The 6,594-nt window shown below is 43.5% G+C and overlaps 1 pseudogene; it reads left to right on the top strand.

The window, feature by feature from the left end:
- Nucleotides 1–417: 417 nt before the first annotated feature.
- The window catches only part of LOC139545854 (calcineurin-binding protein cabin-1-like), a 90,454-nt pseudogene continuing 84,277 nt past the window's right edge, over nucleotides 418–6,594 (top strand).

The raw sequence follows: 6,594 nt of genomic DNA, 5'->3' as shown, positions 1-6,594 counted from the left end.
AGGCTCAGGGCAAGCTGTAACGCTTTCGTCTCGTCAGACCACCTCCCGGCTCTAGCCAACAACTCGAATTGAGTGAAAAAAACTTCCCATTTACCTTGTCCATTGAACTTTGGTAGTTTAGCCGCTACCGTGGCTAATGGCAATAGGTCGCCGCCATCTCTGTTTACCTTAGCAGGCCCAGCCATTTCCGCACCCGGTGACGTCGATATCCCCGTCGCCGTGACGTCAGCTCTCGAGCGGTGTGAAGGAAAACCCGCCAGTTCTGCCATCTTGCTGACTGACAATTTAACTCCCGCCATGTGGCTCTCCAGCTTCCCTACGGCAGTCGCCGCCTGACCCTCACGACCGGGTACCCCCGAGCCCACAACGGACACTTTGTCCGACTCTTCCTTAATTTTCCGCCTCGCCCCAAGCGACATGACCGTAGATGCGAGTCACGCTAAAGCCAACCCGGCCTATACTGAACAGCTAACTCGCCTAGTCACGATCCCGTAGTTCGAAAGCACTTCTGACACCAATGTAATGACCCGGCTGGGTCATAAAGGGAAAAGAGACGGACTCTAGGTGTGCAGGTCAGAACACAGGTTTATTCATAAACTGGGCTATTGTTCCGGCCACAACCCACGCCGGTAAATGCCGAACGTACACAATGTTACCCTGTCGGGTCAAGAGTCACTCTCATAGGAACAGATCAAGGCACGAACAGAAGAGAGAGAACAATGAGACAGTAATCCCTATTTATGCATTTCCAAATCCCGCGGTATTACCCATCATACCCCCCCAACCTTTCCATCTGTCCTGACATATTTAACCCCTGCTAGTAGCCATGAGAACCATAACACACCCACAAACACAGAACACAATACCGGGTCGTTACAGTACAATATAAATAGTAGTGTAAAGTACAGATGACCAAAAAAACTTTACACCACTGGTAATAATGCCAGGATTGTAAACTGTCATGGTCAACACATACTACAGTAGCTAAGATGGGGAGAAGTCTGTCCATAATAAAGTGCTGCACTGCCTTTTTAACAACACTATGAACAAGGCAGGTCCTACAGGCCCGAGTTTTGTCGCATCTGGATTATTGTTCAGTCATGTGGTCTGGTGCCACAAAGAGGGACACCAAAAAATTACAATTGGCTCAGAACAGGGCAGCACGGCTTGCCCTTAAATGTACACGGAGAGCTAACATTAATAATATGCATGTAAATCTCTCATGGCTCAAAGTGGAGATATTGACTTCACCACTACTTGTTTTTGTAAGAAGGGTTGACATGCTGAATGCACCAAGGTGTCTGTTTAAACTACTAGCACACAGCTCAGACACCCATGCATACCCCACAAGACATGCCACCAAAGGTCTCTTCACAATCCCCAAGTCAAGAACAGACTATGGGAGGCACACAGTACTACATAGAGCCATGGCTACATGGAACTATATTCCACATCAGGTAACTGATGCAAGCAGTAGAAGTATATATATATATATTTTTTTTAACAGATAAAAATACACCTTATGGAACAACAGGGACTGTGAAGAGACACACAAACGGCACAGACTACGCACGATAAGACACGTACGTACACATATATGTTGAAGAGAAATTGTAGAATTAGGTTTTGACTTTGTGGCTGTGTTAACTAGCTGGTAACAATGGGGCAGAGATACCCGTCTCTGTTTTAGGTAAACTCGTTTTGCAAGCCAACGCGCGCCGGGGTCTGAACGAAGTGACGGAAAGAGAGCAGAGAGCGTGCACCAATGACGTGCAATCAACGGAATATCAGATATTATGATTGGCGCTTTTTTTTTTATGGTCATCCTATTCGGAATTCCAAGTTGGAAACACACACTTCCTTTTTAGAGTTCCTACTTTCTGACCTAAAGATCACTAACATAATGATATGACCAAAGGCTTCCTGAGTTCCCATTTGTCTGGAAATGCCGCGTTCAAAACAACTGGGAACTCGGAATTCCCTGACTTCAGTGCGTTCAAGACAACTGTGAACTCTGAAGAAAATGAGGTGCGACTGGGAAAAATCGTTTTGAATGGTCACCCAACTTGGAATTCCAACTCGGGAACTCGGGCCTGTTTCTAGAGCTCAGACTTTTCGACCTGAAGATCACTGACGTCATGATTTGCCCTCGTTCCCAGATGTCTTGAACGCACCACAAGCACTATTTTTCCCCCTGAGTTCCCATTTGTCTTGAAAGCACATATTTTTGGGGGGTCAAATCATGACATCAGTGATCTTCAAGTCGGAGCTCTAGAAAGATACCAAAGTTTCCGACTTGGAATTCCAAGTTGGATGAGCTGTTTTTTTTCTTCAGTTCCCAGTTGTCTTGAATGCACTGAAGTCAGAAGTCTGAGATTTGAACGCGGCAATTCGTTCAGGGTATCGCTAGCTACCCTGATTCATAGGATTATCACAATGACTGTATAAATGAATGGACAATGCCATCGATCACGTGACACCATTCATTCCTACAGTATATAACACATTATCTTATATATTATATTATTATATATTATATATTATATTATATACAGTATATAACACTTATCTCCCTCACTAGCTTTAAGCACCAGCTGTCAGAGCAGCTAACAGATTACTGCACCTGTACATAGCCCATCTATAATTTAGCCCAAACAACTACCTCCCCCCTACTGTATTTATTTATTTATTTTGCTCCTTCGCACCCCATTATTTCTATCTCTACTTTGCACATTCTTCCACTGCAAATCTACCATTCCAGTGTTTTACTTGCTATATTGTATTTACCTCGCCACCATGGCCTTTTTTTGCCTTTTACCTTCCTTATCTCACCTCATTTGCTCACATTGTATATAGACATATTTTTCTACTGTATTACTGACTGTATGTTTGTTTTACTCCATGTGTAACTCTGTGTTGTTGTATGTGTCAAACTGCTTTGCTTTATCTTGGCCAGGTCGCAATTGTAAATGAGAACTTGTTCTCAACTTGCCTACCTGGTTAAATAAAGGTGAAATAAATAAAATAATATGAATAATATGAATAATAATGCTGCGTTCACGTCGTGTCGGAAACTCTGAAATGTCCGACTTGTTAACCTAGTTGGAAGAGTCGGATCCCGAGTTTCCCACTTGGGAGGTACCAGAATCAGCCAATAGGAAGCTCTACGCAAATAACTTACGTTAATTTGAACTCGCACACAGTTTCCGACATGAGGTGAACGCTACATCAATAGTGCATTTGAAGCCCAGGAAGTTGGTTAAGATGGCATCTAATGGGAGATTTATGTAGACTTGTGCCACATTCAAGACAACTTGGAACTTGCGGCAACCGACTTCAGTGTGTTCAAGACAACTGGGACCTTGGAAAAACGAGCTCTGACTGGGAAAAATTGCTTTGAAAGGTCATTGAACTCGGAAACTCGGCCATCTTCCTAGTGCTCCGACTTTCCGACCTAAAGATCACTGATGTCACAGGCTACTAAATTATCCTCATAACTTCTGTGTGCGATTAAAAAATTTTACTCAGCTAGCTAAATAAATATTATTATTATTATCATTATAGTTATTGAGATGAGCGAGATGCAAGACACAGTCACACACAGTATCTGCGCATATGTATGGGTTCGCTTCACGCTGTTCACAGCATTGTAGCCAGCTCACCAAAAAAGTGGAGAAGTTAAGGCTCGCGCTTCAATGCTCTTAGTTGTTGTGGAAATTGACCCACTAGGTGGTTTACTTTCTGCATATAGACTATGTCATATGACTAACTTAAAAATAATCGGTACAAGGACATACAGTACCAGTCTAAAGTTTGGACACACCACACCTCAGGGTTTTTCTTTATTTTTGACTATTTTCTACATTGTAGAATAATAGTGAAGACATCAAAACTATGAAATACCACATTGAATCATGTAGTAGCCAAAAAAAGTGTAAATAAAATCAAAATATATTTTATTTGAGATTCTTCAAAGTAGCTAGCCTTTGCCTTGATGACAGCTTTGCACACCCTTGGCATTCTCTCAACCAGCTTCATGAGGTAGTCACCTGGAATGCATTTCAATTAACACTTGGGCCTTAAAAAGTTAATTTGTGGAATTTCTTTCCTTAATGAGTTTGAGCTAATCAGTTGTGTTGTGACAAAGTGGGGGGGGGGGGGGGTATACAGATGATAGGCCTATTTGGTAAAATATCATATTATGACAAGAACAGCTCAAATAAGCAAAGAGAAACAACAGTCTATCATTGCTTTAAATTTCAAAAACTTTTAAAGTTTCTTCATATGCAGTCAGAAAAACCATCAAGCGCTATGATGAAACTGGCTCTCATGAGGACGGCCACAGGAAAGGAAGACCCAGAGTTACCTCTGCTGCAGAGGATAAGTTAATTAGAGTTACCAGCCTCAGAAATTGCAGCCCAAATAAATGCTTCAAGTAACAGACACATCTCAACAGCAACTATTCAGAGGAGACTGCGTGAATCAGGCCTTCATTGTCAAATTATCTATCATAATATTTTCCAGGCGGTTTGTATTTCATCAGCAAAGCCCTGGAAAAGGATCATTGTTACACCAAAGGACTGGTGTTGAAGGAGAAGATCTTTGAAGAGCAGCCTTGTTTGAAGAGGGACTCTGTGCAAATGTTACTGAAGTGATACGGCCCTACTTCTACACACTAGTCTACTTATCATAAATGTGTGCTATCATACAACCGTCCACATGGTCTTGATCTTGAGCTCATACTCCATCTGCAGTGACATGTTCATTCACTATGTGGAGGAGACCCAGGCCATTGTGGAGGAGGCGATGGATCTGTGACGGTGGAGACAGGCTCTCTCTGCCCAGGAACTCAGACCTGGTGCTGGTACAAACTATCCTCTGTTTCTCGTGTAGTTTCAGGGGAGACAGTTGCTGTTAATATTCAAACATGTATTTGTTTTTTTAAGGGTAAGAATGCATTGTTTTAATTGACGAAAAGCATTTTGGACTTATTCTCAGGTGGAAGAATATGGGAGAGAGCCTCCTTGCCATGTACAGACATCAGACCACCTGTGAGCCGCCATGCCCAAGCCTGGGCCGCAGGATCAGCCTGTCCCAGTAGCGCAACCCCAACTGCCTCCAGGCCTTGCCTCCTGAGCCCTGCCCTCCTCCTGTCAGTGAGATCCAGACCATCCCCAGCATCTCCCTGCCTCTACTCCCTGTCCCTGAGCCATCAGCACTGTCCCAGCTCTCTGGTTCAGATCACACAGACTACAGTGTTGGTCAATACCTTCTTTTCATCTAATTTAGCATGTCAATTCCATTGATTTGCAAGCATGAAACCATTTAGACAACATCAAATTGACTGGTTATTGTATATTCTGATAATGCGTTTTATTGCCCTCACAGCTATGGAAACCTCGCTCACGGAAAAGGAGGCCCCTGAGAGGAGACACTGCCAAGTGCCGCTCTGGTCGGGTCATAAACACCAAGTGCAAGGAGGAGAAGATCGACTTCCAGGAGCTGCTGTTCAAATACCTACCATCCAGGTATTGTCATGAAACCTCAAGGGGAAACTATCAACACATTGCAAGTATATATTCTTATTGGATTAGAACTAGGCTCCTCCGTTCCACTCAGACTGAAGAAGTTTGACCTTGAGGATGATGACGAGAGCCTGAGTAACCTGGAGGCCCAGTGTGAAATCAAGCTGGACTTCCAGCTGCTCCATGGCACAAGCTGCATGCCTTTCAGACTACTGAATATATGGAATCGGGTACATGTCTTATGTAAATGAGGTCACGCTGCTTGCTTAGTGAGTACAGCTTTCTCCTGATTCGGTTTATACTGAGGCTCGAACCCAGGACCTCTGCCTCACAAACTGCATCATGTAATCGCCCTCCTGAGGCGTCTTACCTATTCGTCCCTCTGAAAAGCTAGCTATTCAGCAGCGCAAGTGGAGTGAGTTTCACAGATCCCCATCTGCAACATTTACACAATTCTCTGACTGAAATGTAGAGTCGGATGTCAAACATCTCATGGGATTTACATTGTCTTACTCTTTCCTCATCCCCAGAACAACAGGATATCTCCTGCTCAATAATATGAGCAACGGTGGGATATTAGAGATGACGATGCGCTATCTGAAAGCGGTGGGTCAGAGGTTCATGGAGGAGTGGCCTCGTGGGCTGACTGCAGTGGTGCAGGAGGTGTATCATAGTTGGAGGAAGCACAGTAGTGGCCTGCCCAACCCTCTACTCCGCAACTGCAGTAATCAACACAAATGGGTATAGGACATCTATTCTGACTCTTCTGATTTATTACTTTATTGACAGTGTTTTTATTTGAAAAACTTACATCTCTGCCTGTGTTTTTTACATTCCACCTAATGCGAATGTCAAGCTGTCTGTAAAAGAGTTGTGATTGGTGCTTTATGCAGGAAATGTCGCTGATGAGCCTATCATGTCTGGATCTTCAGTTGGAGCAGTGGTCTCACAGCAAAGGCAAGAATGGTACGTGTCAAACACATTGGTGTACTTTGGTATTCTTTATGAAATACAGTTTTCTGTTGGTTTCTTTCTTTTACATGAACCATATTGGTATATTCCTTTCTGT

The sequence above is a fragment of the Salvelinus alpinus genome, chromosome 19, assembly GCF_045679555.1.
Source record: "Salvelinus alpinus chromosome 19, SLU_Salpinus.1, whole genome shotgun sequence".
In the NCBI taxonomy this organism is placed as follows: Eukaryota; Metazoa; Chordata; class Actinopteri; order Salmoniformes; family Salmonidae; genus Salvelinus; species Salvelinus alpinus.
This window is presented reverse-complemented; position numbering and strand designations above follow the sequence as displayed.